General features: G+C 40.9%; 1 long non-coding RNA gene across 1 annotated transcript; it reads right to left on the reverse strand.

Annotated features, from left to right (window-relative positions):
* Positions 1–10,407: 10,407 nt before the first annotated feature.
* Positions 10,408–15,828, reverse strand: LOC110987869 (uncharacterized). Its single transcript, XR_002599341.2, has 3 exons — positions 15,515–15,828; positions 14,604–14,746; positions 10,408–13,835 (listed from the first exon to the last, which is right to left on the reverse strand). It is a non-coding gene; the product is annotated as an uncharacterized LOC110987869 (long non-coding RNA).
* Between the last annotated feature and the right edge of the window lie 2,416 nt (positions 15,829–18,244).

The raw sequence follows: 18,244 nt of genomic DNA on the forward strand, positions 1-18,244 counted from the left end.
CTGTACAATGTGTTATTCAGAAACACGGACTAATACCATTGAAAGTGCGGTGATGATGAAGTTAACGAAGAAGACTGACCAAAACGAAGACCTAAGACAGAATATTCTGAGGAAAATATACAGTGTTGTAGTCGTCGAGACTGGTCTTGGCCTCCAGACCAGTCTCGAGACCAATTTGAAGGTGGTCTTGGTCTCGAACATGCTGGTCTTGGTCTCGAATCATTGGTTTCGGTCTTGGTCTTGATCTCGTGCTTCCTGTTCTCTGAATGTTCGGCCGAGACCAGTACAAGACCAATTGAAAAATGCACTTTGCACCCTTTTATACCTGATTGGTGATGAATTTCGATTGTTTGTAGGCCTACGAAAAACTTGAATCGAGACCCCGCAAGACGTAGGTACGGCCGTTTAGGACTGTGCGTACTAGCGTTCGTTGTGGTTACAGCTGGCAGTGGCGTGTAATGCGCAAACTTCACCCTCTGCGCGAATTACATGTGCACCCAAGGTTAAAACTTGCGCGGCCAAAGTTTAAAGCTTTTGCACTCGCAGTTAAACTTGTGCACGCAAATTTGAAGCTTGCACATCAGGAAAAAGATAGCGCGTGACAGCCCCCAAAATAATTGTCACTGATTACTGGATATGTGATATGTGATTTGTTGTCGTCGGGTTACCTGTGAATCCGTAATCAAATTGCGTGGTCTGGTAACTAGACGCTTATTTATGCACTGTTTGTTGATCTCAAACTTGACTAACAAGACACCATTCCGTGATAGCGTTTTTGGCACAACGTGTGCCGCCGCGTGCCTTTGCCTTGGTGGTGCGTAAGTCCTTGATGTCATGATTACTAGAAAGTCTTTTCTGGGTACCATGTCTGGCAATTCGGCAATCATAAATATGCATCCAACTACCACAAGGAATACGTTGGTTAAAAACGAGAAGAAAAAAGATTTCGCTGTGTGTGTTTTTGCACGAAAAACCCAGCATCAGCGATAAGGCAGGAACATAACGTCTGCCTTTATCGAACACGTGCACGCTGCCATCACCCCGTGAAGTACGTACATGTACGTCACGTGTACCAGGCTACTTCTGGGAATGATCTTTTAGTCCTCATGTTTGTTTAAATGTTTAAAGAATCTGAATTTAAGGTTGACCTGTTAAAACAATCAAAAACTGTTTCCTGTTTGATTTGTAATGGTATGTGATGCCATGTTTGCATTACAGTCCCTGGTTTGAAATGAAAGTAAATTCGTTTAATTTTATCATTTTAAAATGAATTGAGCTGAAATGCATAAATTATGAATTGCCGTTATTTGTCGTTCTTAATTTTTATTTAGGCCCCATTATTTTTATACTTGTTACATGGAAATGTTTTTCCTATTTCAAGATCTTTTTGTTTTTCAAACCTCACCTGCTTGCCCAAAGTACATGTAAATCCTAGGTCTGTCTCATTGTGAACCTTGTCACAACATTTAACACAGATGGATTACATGCACGTGCTGCCTGCTATACCTGCAAAATGTGAAACTCCCCAGTGTTCATGAATGAGAAATAAAACAGTTGGAAAGGAAATTTTATTTTAATTTCATTATCTCCTTAGGTTGCATTGATTGCATGCAATATGCATGTCGCGACATTCAGACCAGGTCAAAAAGTAAACACGTCATTGAATAATTCAAACTGCAAAGTAACAACAAAAACAATGCTAAATTCCAGGACAATTCTGTCTAACGCATACATGTCGTTCGGTGGTGTACAGCCCATCTTCACGGTTTTGTGTCAATGTACAGAGGTGATTTCTATCCATTTATTTACAAATGTGGTCTTGGTCTTGGTCTTGGTCTCTTGTTACTTTTTCTGGTCAGCTCTTGGTATTGGTATCGGTCTTGGTCTGTTGGTCTTGGTCTTGGACTGCCTGGCCTTGAATTGACTACAACACTGGTAATATACTGTAGGCTGGGTGGTAACTTCCTGAATCTGTGGTCAAAATTGCGACCGTACGATTGGAGACAAATTGTCTGGAGGACGGGGAGTACTACTTGGAGTTTACCGGGATGGACCACATGATGAATGGGTGAGATAAAAACTAAGAAACAAATCAACATCAATGAGCGAATAACATGTACTTTGCAAGCAGGGGGCGGAAATGAAAGAAAAAACAGTAAAGGCGCCCTCTATAAACACCATGAAGCGAAGGTCGTCAGCACACGACGCATCGTGCGTCGTGTCGTGCGTTGTGTCGTGCTTCAGGCGACGTAATAGGCGTCGCAACGCACAACACAATATACGACGCGACACACAACGGTGTGGCGTGACGGGCGACGGAAGGGGGGACGTTTAGGTAGAAAAAAAATGCAACAAGGAAAGGACCAAAGACAGCACGACGCGACGGGCGACAGCACAACGCGACGCCTCCTGTGTGTACAAACGTAATGACAAGAATGCGACGGTGCAACCCGATGGCACGACGCAAGGGAGCCGCCGTGCCGTCGCGTCGTATAGTTGCATTGCCTGGAGGAGGCTAGAGAGAGAAATGTGTGTCGTAAATAGTACACCATACCTTATTACCAACTATATTACTTACATACACCGTACAGTACATGCTAAAGGCTTAGATATTGCCTTATTCCGTGACGCATTCATTATTTCGTTGGCGAGAAGTGATGGGAGACAATAGGGGCAAAATAAGGAGAGGGAAATGAGATTGGTGTCCATTGATTAAAAAACCGTCCCGCTTACCCATGCCCACGTTTGGCACTCGTGCACACTGATATCCTGATTTATTTTTCTGTGGAGCGGGTAAGTGAACTGTTACTGCGCACATAGCCCGGACCATCCTTGCAACGGAAGCCCAGCCTGGAAAAAAATGCTTCCTATTGGTGCAGAGTGCACGAATGCGGCCCGCTAGAGGACTGCGGACAAGCAGCTCACACCGTCTCACTTTCCGTGCTTAAAACGCATTACGCTCCTTCATGTCGCTCTCGCGGGCCCAGTCTACTCGCGTATAAGTCACTTTGCCTCCTCTAGACTTCCGGCGCGGCCGCGATCCCGGCCGCGGTGAGCACCAGGATCAGTTACTCAAGTACTCCTCCATGGGTCCTCGTCGAAATGACTGCTTTTTTCAGCGGCTTCTTGGAGCTAGTCTCTTTGATTCTGTTTGCATGCCGAGCTACGCGTCATTAGCCAGCTACACCGGGAGAGTTGGTGGTTGCATATTCATGGCCTGTGCCCCATCCGACTCGCTATATATCCCCGCTTCTGCAGGGTGGCCACTTCAGATCGGAAGTGCTCCCGGAGAAAGATGGAAGAGACTCGAAAGGGGGACAAGGAGAAAAAAATCAGCACCTCTAAAACAAAAATAATCAGAAACAGGACCGGAGAGCCGAAGAGGCGCAATTTGAAGAGGCAGAGTGAGGCCAATCATAATTATTAAAAATTCACTAGTTGTAACTCGGGGCAAGACTTTCGTGTCTGTTGTTGTCGAGTTAAAACTCTTGGGCGGGAGGATTTAGCGGCCATTACCGGGGATACAAGAATGGACTGCTAGCATGCAGTCTAGTCATGGCCCATGAATGCCTGGTGTTTGTTCCTCTTTTGCTAGGCTGCCATCTGATTCTTCCTACCCCACTACACCAGATACGTTTACTCTGGCTACTGCTGGGCTGTCAGTCTTTATTGCCTTGGCTGGGGTGGGGAAAATCGGAGCTAATCAGGGGGTTTAGATCAAATTTATACAGCCACCGGGAGCGATGACTTAATAAGCCCTGGTGCTGGCAAACAAAGGGATGGGTTTTTTTTTCACTTTCACTACTCTGATTGTTGGGAAATCAATGGGTTTCCATCCTCATCTTCTAAGCCCTGTTATCTAAATATTTTATTTATGATGCGGAAGGCCGGTCGCTCAACTAAACCTTCCGGATAATTTGATCAAACAAAACGAAGATCGGGTTGGGATCCCATGGTAGCTGCGTGTTTGTCGAAGAGCGCGCAAGTGTCACTGCCGTCATGACAACTAATCCTACAAGAAATGAGCACCTGCACATACGAAGACGTATCAAGTGGCAGGTGGTAACATGTAAGTTATTACCTACATATCGTGGCAGAATCCGTCGCCTTCGTTATTATTCCCGAAATAAATCCTTTCGGGTTTTGTGAGTGGGGGGAGGGGCAGGCCTTCCCGCTTTGAGGGGACAGTTTCTTTTGTTGGGAGAGTCCGAATCGCAATTCGTCTCCATAACGTCCATATTTCAACACGTGTGTAGTCCCCATAACCCGGTAACAAGACTTGTGCAACCGTGGTAAATAGTGTGGACTTCCGCACAAAAAAGTCCAAATAATATAGGGCAAGAAGACGTTGTGTGGACTCACAAGAGTCTATACAAGTGGTTTCCCCTCTCTACAAAAAAAAATCAGAAGAGAAATGTGTTTGTGGACAAACACAGGCTGTTTTGGCTGTTGTTAGAGTGACTCTGTGAATCTGTGACTCTGTGACTCTGTGCCTTATGTCGATACATTTCATGTATCACACATAACACTCATTGACATGTTCATTGTAATATTGTAACTTGTAAAATTGCTTTAGAGACACATCTGAAAATGCACCTTTGTATCTTAAAGAAGCACCCCAAAGGCTCCAAATATTTGGACATCTGGGGCTCTGAAGATAGATTGGTCACCCAAAAACCCATACGCAATGAATTCATCGGCGAAAATCAAGACAAGAGGAATAAGAGGCATCTTTTCCCACGACCAACTGGGCCGATTTCGGAAACACGCGAGATCAACTTTTGGGTTTATGTTGATTTGATGACGTAAAGGGGAAAATACCCAGCAGGCATGCGTGAAGATACAAGTAAGCTGGCATCGTTGCGCCCCAAATGCAGTGAAACGAGGAGTTTTGATAACGTGTAGAAAATACACAATAATATAGATGGATAAACGTAAAATCTTACTTTTAGCTGGTGAAAATAAATGATTGTGAACATTTCCGAAATGAAGGAGTACGGGTCATTGAAGGTGGGGTGGAACGTAACGTATTTTGGTCTACAGTCAGACCGTACAGACTATTTATACTTTGGGGAGAATAACGCGGTCTGTGTAAGAGTATCCAGCCTTTTATTGGACAGCCTGTCATGGGCATGATGTGTGTATATGTGCAGCTTCTGGAAAAAGTCAGCAACCCACGTGCCATTCGCCGTGTGTACAGTTCTCAATGTGTCGGGCAAACAGTGGTAAACACAAATCGGATTCTTCTAGTAAAAGTGAGTGGATTCAATTCCTATGACAGTAACTATAATTTACTCATCGATGAATGACGGTACAGAACCTGTCCGCAATGCGGGTTGTGATTCCAAACCTTGTGGTGGCCCAGCAGCTTTTCACCCCGGCCGTGACAGCAGCTGCATCACAGCACAAACAGTCGGCGACACTGATCTGTCGCTTTCCTAACTTCAAATTGCTTCTGAGAACGCTGGATATTTGTCTAAGCAGTCCTCCAAAAATCGTTGAGATATTACTGATCCGTGACCACTGGAGATGTTTTAAAGCTGCCCTTATTATGTTAAGAGTTGTCCGGGAACAATCGATTCAACGCGTTATTGCACGGAAACCTAAAGAACATAAAACTTGTCTCAGTGTACAAGATTCCTGTCCGAAATTATGAACTGCTCAAGACTGGGGTACGGTTTATTTTATGACAAAGACGCAACAAATTATGCACTTACACGCGATATGTAACAATGAACGTGGTGGAAGAACCATTCCAGAACATTTAATTTCGAGCGTGCCTCTACCATGAGACACGCATATAAGCATGCACCTTACTTAAGTCATGCAGTTTTTACAGCAATAGCTCCCCCAACATTTCGGGGTCACCAGCATACCACAAATACAAAATGAACGTTTTTGAGAAAGGTGCACAAGTGTCCGGCGGAAGCCCACGTTTTTGACATTTTGTTTGACTGTAAATACGAAACTTGCCCCATTTTTTTCACGTTAATTTTGGAAGGTGGTCTTGTCACCTGTTGTGTCAAGGATATTACTGGGGAAAGAAAGGTTTTCTTTTTATTGCCTCTTTAACATGATACGTGATAAATTCCCCCTGTCTTGGTGAATGTCAAGTTTGAACCTCTGGAACTGTACTTGTTAAGATATAAGGCTTAAAAATGCACCTTTACATGACCATGACGTAACCTGGTATGTGATGCAGTCATCATAGTGTGCCTTCAGTGTGCATTTTGAACACTTTTCTTCTAGGTACATGCCAAGTTCGAACTGAATGTTTCTACTACTAGATGTCTGTAAGAAATGCACTTTTAACTTGCGGTCATGTGACACCTGACAACGTTACAGTAATGAATTTCTTCTCGAATAATTTCTGAATATCGACGAAAGTGCCAAAGTCTTATGATTAAAAAATGTACAAACATGCGCAATATGGGGAAAATGCACCTTTAATATGACGTAACTGGGCACCTGATGACGTCACAATGACAAATGTCTTCTTCTAGGACCATCTGTCCCGAAAGTTTTATCTATCCTATGAATTTCATGTCGATGAAATCTTACTTAGTATACGAATCCAAAATTAGTCTTTTGATGATGTCATCATGACCATAACATTTTCTAAACTATTTTAACTTCTACTGCCCCTACCCAAGAGGGTGCCAAAGAAATTTTTCAGGAGATACGTCGAAAATAACCCTGCAGAAGAATTAAACTTTGGTGTGTCACGTGACAAGTATTACTACATTCCAACGAATATCTTCACCACCTATCCTCAGGTGGTACTCTAGGTATATGCAAAGTTTGAAAGTAATCACTCTTACTTAAGTGCTATGGCTGAAGGAAAAACCCGGGAAACCGATTATTGGGTAAAAATGGATTTTGTCTTGAGTACAGTGTTACTATTCAGTGGAATATTTGATTTTATCATAAACATCGCTGGGGAATATCCTAAGCGGTGACACAATGAAAGAATTAGTGAAACAGTACCGATTAATTGAGTGGTCACCATAAATACGAGATTCAAACAACAGTATCTCACAACTGCATGCATCCGAAGCCGAGTTTTCTTTGCTACATATCGTTACGAAGTGTATGCCTATGCAGTAAAGAAACTGTTTATTTTTTTTACGAACAAATTTTGTTTTACAACTGCATTAGAAAAAACTCCAAAGACAGTGTCTCAGTTGCATGTATGTTCATGCTCCTCACTTAGTTTGTGCGCCTACGTACTGAATCCCACTACACCCAGAAGCCAGTGGCTCCTGAATCGGAGAGGTGGACCCCTAAAGTAATCGATCAACATCAAGCCCAGATACAGCTGTTTGCTTCTCATTTCCATACTGTTTAGTATTTAAACACTCAAAGTCCCTTTTGCTAACTTGTACATGATAACAATCCATTTAATGCCAAATTCTTGCCCGTCTTTCTTACGTACCTTCAAAGTAACAGAGTCAGAAGTTGGAAGCAAAGCCAACATTTCAGAGGGATTTTTTTTTCAGTTTTGCCGGGTTTCCCGTGAGGAATATCATAAACGCTCTAATGAGAAAGCATCATGCAAGAAGGAAACCGCAATTTATTCACACACGAGGTCTTCAAGTGAAATGGCAGTACAACGCTGTGCGTCGTCTGCTCGAATAATTTTTCAGGCCGACGCGTGACTATTGCGCGTGCGCAAATACACAAACTGAATGCACGCACAGTCTATGGGGACCGAATATAAGTGGCTGATTGACGTCACACACAAAAAAGTCAATTTTTAAATTCGTAATCCACAAGAGATAGTTGTCGCATAGTTGTCACACAGAAGAGGCTATAAAGTTGGTTATTGTAATTTCTGGCTGAGGGGCCAGGCTAAATATTTTGTTGTTAATTTTCGTTGGATAGCAGAATTATTCAGAAATCACCTTCAGCTGACCTTTTCAGAGGATGTTAAATATAATCAAAAAATTTTAAAAATATATTTAATTTTCAATCAAACTTTCATTTCAAACAGGACAGTTAATAATAGCAGAGGAATAAAAGAGAAATACTATCAAATAATCGTATTCATATTATTTTTAATTTTATCTTATTGTCAAGATGTGCACTGTTTTTTTCTGTTACTCCATTTTTTGTTTAAAACAGACATAGAATTTCTGGTCTAAATTTTGACCTCGGCATTTACATGTAATGCTACGTCTACTTCAGAGATATTATCTCGCACAAATTATGACACCAAATAGATTTTCAAGTGACAAGCGATGAAATCGTTGACGTCATCAAACCGGAAACCCATATCACCCAATCACCTCGTGCTTGTTACTAAAACAAACACGTCCTGTTTTAACTAAATTCGCTTGTAATTTGATGCCTAATGAGATCATTGTGATATCACACTCGTATGTTAATGAAAGATCAGGGTTAATTTCCGCGTTATAAGTTTCAAGTTCTTACAATATACTGAGTCAAAGAAAAGCTACAGAGACTTTTCGGGTGACGGTTTTGTAATCGTAATATTATTTTGTAAACTTGCTAGAAGGGCCGTCGGAAGACGTTATCATAATTTAATACTTTTCTTTATCGTACTACGTAAGTTCATATCAATATTCCGGGCAAAAGACACGCAGAGTGAGTAGCTTTGTATCAGTTTATTTGGAAGGTTTCGTTGATATTTTTTTCGTCCAAGAAGCCGAGGAAACCTAACTCGGATGATGTTTCGACATTTGATGTTTAATCCTTAGACAGTGTCATAACGTTCGTGACTCGCAATATGATAATTTGTATGTAGATTCGGATTTTGGCAGATTCGGATCGCTTTTCTTTAATTCTTCATTTATGGTTTACTGCAATAAGAAAAACCATAAAAGCACACGAGAACAACGGCAGGGAAAAGAAATTTCCTTATTGAAAGCATTTATGATTACTTAAGGGTTGATCATTGGCTCACTGCCATGTATTTCACTAAAGAAAAAGGAAGTTTAGTAGAGCCAAATATCCAAAATTATATATCAAGTTTTAATGCTGAAATAGCTGTTACATTGATGTTTCAGTGTCTAGGATTAGAATGACGTGACGGTGTTGTTCATGAACACGTGCATTCGCATAAGCAAACAAACAAAAAACACAAATAACACAAATAATTAATCTTTTAATTATGTAGCAAACCAAAATGGACATTTATTTTAAATGGGAGATGTTTTAATTTATTTTATAAAGGCTTCTTAAAACTCACAAAAGAAACCCAGCAAGATATGACCAATTGATAACGTTCGTACATGAAACTATCCAAGTGCTACCAAAGCCCATTCAAAGTATATTCAAAAAAGATCATTTCTAATGGTAATTAATTGATTCGTTTTAATCATTTAGTTGTGTTTTTCTAAGTTTGAGTAATTTTTAAGTTTGACACTGCATCAAAGTCAACACTGACAATATTATGTCCTTTGTAGTGGATTAATTTTTGGGTATCAAACTTTATTTCGACAAAAAGCTCAATTTAAAAGCACGATTATGAAATTCTTTATGAAAATCACACGATTTTTATCGGAATAATTGCACCACAAAATACCTAAAGAGAGAAAGCTTACGGGGTATGTCGAGGATTGACAAGTCCGTGGCAGTCGAAAAGGGCTCCCTCGCAGTGACACAAATAGTAGGGTCATAAGAGGTAATAAAAGCATGGACCGATCTGGCTACTACTACTAGCCTCAAGGCAGACGATGGCAGGACCCTCCTTGATCTGCTGCTGTGCATGCTATGCGCATCAACAGAAGAAATATAACTCGCTTTGCGCTAAGAGAGAAGCTGATACCACAGTGCTTTCAAGTTGCAGGAAATGTCATAACTGTTTCCTGCGTAGAGACAACATGATTCTGCAAATTTGTAGGTTTTTCATTCAAAAGAAGGAAACGATTCTCTCGTGTAATGATATAACAATTTTAGTTGCAAATTTACTCTTCTTTAGAACTGTCCTCCTGACGTACAAAAGCGTTTTTCCTGAACAGTTAAAGGTAATCAACGTTTCATTTATTTTATGAGTCCATTTACAGTGTATTAGAGGATATAAGGTGTGACGATCTGGCATCTGCCGTTGCAACCACCGTAAACTTCTTTAGAAACAGTCGTCTGAACCACCAAGACAATTACACAAACGTATATGAGAACGAATCAGGTGAACAAGCAATTTCTGTTCGTATAAACCACGGGTCTTTCTACGCCCTAAAAATTCTATAGCCATCCAGGTGAGGGGCATGCGCATGAGGGGTACTTCAAGTTGCGACAAAGCTGAACATTAAGGGTACCATAGCCAGGAGGCGAAACGGAGCGGTATTATCCCACATAAAGGGTTAGAGACAAAGGGCCTTAAGCTGGCCTAAGTCCTTGGACAACACGTCTGAGACCATGGAGGTGTATGCATAAGTACAACAAAGGAATTTTTTTCTTCTTTGGGGGCTGGGGTACGCGGGGGTCATGAACTTGGTTCGGGAGGTATAAATGGGTCCTTTTGCGGGGCAATGAACGCCCGTAGAATGACTATGGGGTTGGCCTATCTGCACTTTGGGTCTACAGGCAGATGTTAACACACAGGCAGATGTTATGTCGCTAAACAGAAAAAGAACAAATTTCAGCTTCAAAGTTTGGGTAAGTAATGAATTGTCCCTTATGCAATCGGTGTTTTAGTATTTTTAATGAGTATTCTTAATCTGCCATTTTTGCATAATAACATTTAATTTATCATCATCCTAAAAGCTGTAGTTTGTAGTGGATGTGCTCAACAATACACGACAAAACAATACAGACAACAGCAATTATAGAATCTGAAATGGTAACATTAATTGGATATACAAAGGTTAAATTAAACAAAGAAACATATAAAATCCATTTTAAAAATATAAGGATGATAACAATAAATAACAATAATGTATGTCTGGCTTTTTCAAGAGCGCAGAAATACTATAGGCGCTAATGGGAATCCTTGGTTTCGCCATAAAATTAAACAATGTATGAAGATTATACATTGAGAAATTGATATAATGAGAGAAAAGGGTTATCCTGGAGCATTTTGTGACATTCTTGACAATAGACGAAGATTGATCGCGGGGACGAACGATAATTAGACTCCAATCGAGCAAGCACAGTAATGTCTTTGTGTTATAGGATCCGTCCGATGCCTTGATCTGCAAAAACGTTTATTGTAGCTGACGTACGGGAAAGGAAAAACCCAATATCGGCTTTCCCTTATTTCTGAAAAGCTAAGACCGTCCAGGAGCCATTTGTAAGAGTGCAAATAGAAACCCAATAACCCCAAATCTCTGCAATTCAACGACCAAATAAAAAGCCCTTGCGATTTAACGGTTAGATTTAAAACTTCATTGGAGCCTATATCCACGGATGCTTACGTATTTTGACAGCTATGACTGAAAGCGGTGATAAATACCGCGTGAAAGGTGATTTTCTGTGGGTGTTGGGGGGTTTTTGTTTGAGCGGTTGTGCCCACGTCGCTTCTGGTTGAGGGCACGGGCGGGATTATTCGCGGTTAAATCGGATCAAAGTAACGGCTGAATGGGCCGCAGAAATATGAGTAAAATCCCACTATAACAGGGCGCAATTAGCTTCTGAAAATGACGGGGAACTTGCCCCGGGGGCCTCTTCACTCTGGGTTGCTTCGCCGTTTTGAACGGCATTATTTTCTCGAATCCTGTGAACGAAGGGATTCTAAATGGCAGGAGCATTATGCAGGGAAGCGCACACCTGTGAATGAAGTTCAAGAGAGGGAGAAAGAGCGAGAGCTGCGGCGTGATTCAAGCCAGCGATCAGTGGGGTTGACCGAGCCTTAATCACCGCCAACTCGGATCGCATCCAGCCCGCTTGCATGGGCCCCAGAAGTAATGCGAATTCCCTCCTTACAGTGTAACACTACACCGCTGATTAGAATTTAATTGAACATGAAAATATTACACGGGATATAGCTGAAAGATTCTGGGCCACGCTTGGAGCGAGAACTCAATGGACACTCGTGAATTGCAAAGCAGCTTCAGTGACGTGGCACTGCCAATTCAGCATCGACAAGTCCAGGGGTCTATTTCAATCCGAGATGAGGTGCACTTTTGTATATTCAAGCAACAGCAGACGAGTATACACAGTGCAGGATCTGAATTTCGCACACAGCCTCGCGATCAATCTTAATTGATGCATCTAATTTTAAAACCCCGAACATGAATTTCTGTAAGCCCAACGGATAGAAAGCATTGCCCTAGATTTTCTTTTCTTTTTTTAACGTTTTTTAATCAACAAGAACAAGGATGGCTACGAAATCACAGAGACAAGGAGCAACACAAGCGCAGATACGTGCTCAAGCGTCTTAAACCCCCTCTTACCGACCTGAGGCCCCTCAGAAAAACAGACATGATCAATTTGGGAGCAGTTCAATTTTGAGACAAAGCAGGCCCCTACATACTTGCCAGGATCGCGCGGACTCCATTTTAATTAGACGTGACCACCGCTGTCTCCAGAAATCCAGCCCGATCATGTCCGCGCAAGTTTTAGGGCGGGTGTGATCTAATAAGCGTGATAGGTGAATGATTTATTTTCCTGTTGGAGAAAGAAGGGGTTGCGGGACCACCAAACTTTAGGTTAACTTTGAAGCGGTTTATTCCTACTCTGACATGATGTACATCATGACAGATCTGTTAATTTAATATTCCGATTCAGCTCATGCGAGCTTAACAACCTATATCAAGAACAAGATTTCCGTTAATAAATACAACGGATGATATGCACCCCCCGTGATGCAGTCACAGATTCATAGACTCTGGCTTCAGTGATTTTATGGAAATGTCCCGAAGATCCACAAATCAATCGGTTGACAAAGAGTATAAACTCGTAAGTGATAGTGGTTCGATAAGGTCTATAATACACTTTGACAAATCGTGTCATTCACGGTTTGATAAAATATCCCCAACGTAACGAGCTTCGTTATAGAAATAAAACTGTAGACTTCAGGATGATGTGTTGGCATAACGGAAATAAATTAATGTGTATACAGAACAGGTTTTTGCATCGAGAGCTTAATAAATTACTGAATACATGTGTATGGAGGCACAAAAATGTGCATTCAAAGATGTGTCTGTTTTTATACACGTACTGAAATAAATTTGAAATTCGGTATTTGGTGGTGCCAGAAGGCCCATACTAAAGCTATCTCTCGCAGTTATCTTAATTATCTTCAAGTTGGAAGTTCGTCCTCCATATTAACAATGGTTTGCAATCTTAGCACCTCGCTAAATATTAAATGAAACGGAACGGAATGTGACAAAAAATCTATCAACCTCCAATCCAGATTTGAGGAACCATTTCTGGTGCAGTTAAAGGAAGGGAGACGAGAAACTTCCAAAAAATCTTAAAATTTTACACTTTAATTAAGACTTTAATGAGACTTCACGAGAAAAGTCAAAGTCAGAAAAACTGCAACTGCGATGTATGATGGCACCGTGCGGTTCATGAGTTTAGATGCTTAATGCTTAATCTCGTGATGGTGCTATGCTTTTTGCATTTTTTTTTTACTTTTTCTGTTCTGCTGGGGGATGACAAAGCCTCCACAATCCATCCATCTTGGTAGTAATTGGAGAATGTTTTCATAAAGAGAGGCCCACCCACAAATAAACAACATAATTAAGCTTCATTTACCACGCCAATGTCACAACACAACCTGACAGAAATATTTAAATACACAAAATTAGAATTAGTCACCGCATTCCTCCAAAATTATCATTCAACCTTTTTCGTTCCAACTTTCGAATGCTTAGAAATTGGCTCAGTAGGGCGTAGCGGATACGACAGCAGGACTCAGTCCTTTCCTAACAAAGGGAGAAAAGAAAAGAAAATTGGGCTAAATACGAAAGCAAACACAGGGGTGCATTTATCCTCCGAGTTCGAATTTACCTGTCAAAAGCCTCCGGGAACACAAAAAGTGACAATCCGCAAGACAAACACATCAGCCTTAGCTGGAGGGCAGCGCGCAGGCCTGACCGGTTTGTGACCAGAAGTGCGATAGGTCATATGACAATTACAGATGCATTCTGGCATTCAGCCATAAATCCTTCTATTTTCATTACAATTAACCTTGCTCAGTGGTGTTCCCGCTTCGGCCCTGAATTCCATTGCACCGTTATAGGTATCTGGTTTTAGATTTACTGGCTCAGTATGTCGACATTCTGGTTCTGTTAGCGTAAAGGAAGACATTTTGGTAAGGTGGTCATCAGCGGACGAGACCTCACACACGTCTGATCAACCACTTGAGAGTCGCAACCTCATGGGCTAATTCGTAAACTTAGCATCTGAACCAATGATATGATCATTTTAAAAACAGATTGACGACCTACCTACAAGAGCAAAAAGGATCGAGTTGAACTTCATGGAAATGAACAATCTTGCACAACTCTTATTATACAAAATGAAGAGTCGGTGTTCATTTTGAAACCATATGCATGAGCAAAGAGAATTCGAATTCCTGTAGGCACTCCTCGTTTTGGCATTCGTGAATATGAAACATTTTGTGACATTCGTGCAATGTTTTTAATTAAATGTGTTCTATAAGCAAAACAATTTTTGTGGATTCCTCTTACCTTAAGATTTTCCTCACGCTGTATTTTCCTTCTTTTCACTGCCAGTTCGATGTGTGCAAATGGTTGCCCGTAGTCGAAACTGAAGGTAAAAAATCGGGAGGGAATTCTACTTCCAGTCACGGTGATGAAGCTGTAGACCTAAACTGAATGCGTAAAAGTACACAATTCAATATAAGTAAAATTGAAGGCTCAAAGTTTGGAAATGAAGCATGAAAGTGACGAGAATGAGAGGAATCCTTGAAGCACGAATGCAGCTTAACGAATTTGCTGCGTTGACGAAGTTGGCTAGAAAACATATATTGAATGCTCCATCACAACAGGGCATTCAATGGGGACTGAGTTGGCAGGAGAATTCGGTCGACATGTGAAACTTTACTGGCTTTTCTCTCCATTTTTGGAACTATTTTTGAAAACACTACCCCCACCTTTCTCCTTAGATAGTAACACTGAATGTTCTTGTCATCGTTACTAGTGACAAGCCAGCTGCCAGGATTCATGGAGGGGTAAAAAATAAAGGGAGTGCAGAAAACAATAAACCTTTATAGGGTCACTGGAGTTTTAGCACAGGAAAACCGCCAGAAGACGTATTCTGACAAGGTGGTGACCATAAACACCCAAAGACACACATTCCAGAAACCTAAAAGTGTCCGATTTTTTTCCTCTTAAAATCTGACGTTTGCGCAATATAGAATTTTGTTCGGGCAAAGGAGTAATAATTAATCGATACTTCGAATAAACTTCGAGCTTCTAGAATTGTTAGATTAAGCACTCTGCATTTATTCGCAGGAATCTCAAAGGATGGAGGGCATCCATTCTTCTTTTTTTCTATGAACAGAACGATGGTGCAGAAGCAGTCAATACTGATTTAACACCTCTGACACACTGAAAATAACACACAGCGAATACATTACCTTCCAATGCTGACTTTCCTCCCCAGCAACCTTGCCACTCTGGCAGGACATCTGTCTTACTATCTGAAGTTTCGCCTAAACATTATGGAAAAGTCACATAAGAGCACGGCTCGGAGCTTTACGCCGACTTGTATTGACCGAAAAACATTTTTACTTTCTGCTTTGTGTGTATTATTCGTGTTGCACCACAAAAACGAACACTTCAGGAAAACCAAACAAGCACTAGACAGCTTTTAAACAGAAGGTGGACGCTTTATAAGAGTTCACTCACGGCGCTCCAACCACCATGGAGAGTTGTATAAAACACTTCGAGTGTCACTCCGTTCACCCCCTCTCCCTTGCGATGAAGCAGTTTAGAAAATCGATTTGCCAGAGAGGCATGCCGAAATTGCAGCTCACATACTTTGGAACGAAGAAGGTTTACGTATTCAAGTCGATCTCCATCTTGATAAAATATTAAGGAACTTAGATGTGTAAAGGTGGTGGCTACATAGACAAAATATTCAGTCGTACATGACATCTCATTTTGCGCAGAAATTCACATTTTTTTCTGGGATGTTGTAATTCTATGGCAACGTTTTACGATAATTATCATATATTTTGATAGGTTCATGGCAGCAGATACTGTCTACTTTAAATTTCTCTTTTTAATACCCATTTCCATTAGACCAGAGTGATCACGTGGTCGGTGAATGAAAACAATACTACTCAACATGACTTGAACAATTGTCTGGAAAAATAAGTTTATTTCTCATTTTCTCCCTTAGTGCGCAACGCAGAAATGTCAGTTGGGAAAATTATGGGTGAGGCATCAATCAGTGGTAGTCCACTATTATGGAATTCGATATCTGCCGTCGTCCGTCGTCCGTCACCTGTAGCCCGTATTTTTTATATATATATATATTGCTGGAGAAATTGCACCATTACTTGTGGTTGGTGTTTATTTTTTCGGTTCTGTTGTGTAAGTTATGAAAACTTGTTCTCAGGATTGATATTGTTCTTATGTAATACATTCCTTGCACTCTCATCAAACTCCATTCCAAGGTTTACCTCTTATTTCTGTTTTTCTTCTTTATTTTCAAGAGAATTCCACCAGACTGAAGCGTACTATCTAATACGGTATGGTATACACCACATACTGCAATGTGGATGTTATAGTTTAATTCATTCTTACCTCTAAACATGACATGAAGGTATGCAATGTTTCATCACTTGGAGAATTCCTTCTTAGGTTCTTTTGTTGCAGGACTCTGTGCAATGTTCGGAGGCTTGGGAGAAACCCCCCAAAGCAAAACAAAACAAAACAAAACAAAACATAAATTTCAATCAATAGCCCGGACACTCATGTATCTAGAAACAGAAATTGGGCTTACAACTTCTCTGTTTTTTATACCACAGAATATTTGCTTAAAAGAATATTTTTTAAATGAATGGAGGGGGATGAACTTCTCGGCTTCTGTTTTTTTATAAACAGTGATCAAATGGGTTGCATATGACCTGCCAAAACCAGGGTTTAAACACCGTTATAATTCCGTTCACATCTACGGATCTTTTCTCAATAAGGCAAGTACACATCCCGCCTGCAAAGTATATACCAGTCCCATAATTAATGTCAATCATGCTAGACTATCCCTGCCCCTTGACAAGAAAATGTCACCTTTCTCAGAATTTAACCTAGTGTTTTTAGGGGAAACATTTTTAGGAAAAATGTTTAGGTAAACTTATCCGCAGTGCAATTTACGACGGGCGAAAATGGCAGAATTGGGACACAACAAAAAGCAAGAGGCGACCGACGACGGGCGAGGGGCGACGGTAGATATGGAATTCCATATACTACCACCGATACCTTTGAGAGTGTTTCTGCGTAAGTGCATGACTCCCTCACTTGTGTGTGCCCACACGCTGGAGGCGCTATGGGAGCACGTTTGATTGGTAGTATTGGATGTTGAGAAAAAGCAACTTTTTCAATTTTTTTGCCAGATTTGCTGGGATAACAGCAAACTGTGGGTCCAAAGTTGTTCTAGGGTGGTGAAAATCCACGCATTAAGGGAAGGGTCCGACTTTTTCCATTTGCAAACATACAGCACTTTTCTCCGCACGCCGCCTACGAGTAGTCAACGCGCAAATTTGCCGTCGACCGACGCTTCGCTTGAGGAACAGGTTAGCATGCAATTAATAATTTTAAGAGCGCCCCCAAGAGGCTAGATTTCAACTCCTCAAGTAATGTAGTTCTTGAATGCTGCCTCTCGATGAAAGGTGTAGCTTCAAATTGAAATTTGTACATTTTTATTTTTTTTCTTTTTAACATTTACAGGCTATTTAGCCCACCTGGTGCGTCTTCTCATGGCTATTTTTCTTTTTCATTCTGTAACTTTATATTGGTTTCTGTATATGTATTTATTACAGTTTAGCACTCCATAACACCAGGCATTGTTCTTTGCAAGTACCCAAATTCACATTAACAACCATTCGTCATATATTATGAAAGTGTAGTAACTTTTAGATGGTAAAATACTCGCATGAGCGGGCGAAATACTGTAGTGCCTGGGTGAATATGGTCTTGTCGATCATTATTTTGCCACGGTAGACAGAAATCTAATTGCATATTTGCAACTGAATAATGTCAATCCGTGTAAAATGAAATTTGGTCTTGTCACCGTTCAGTAGTGAAAAAATAATTAAGATTGTTATAATCAATAATAAAGCCCGTGATCAAGAGTGACGTAATTA

Source organism: Acanthaster planci, linkage group LG19 (assembly GCF_054643075.1).
Source record: "Acanthaster planci isolate LZ-2023a linkage group LG19, COTS_SCS, whole genome shotgun sequence".
NCBI lineage: Eukaryota > Metazoa > Echinodermata > Asteroidea > Valvatida > Acanthasteridae > Acanthaster > Acanthaster planci.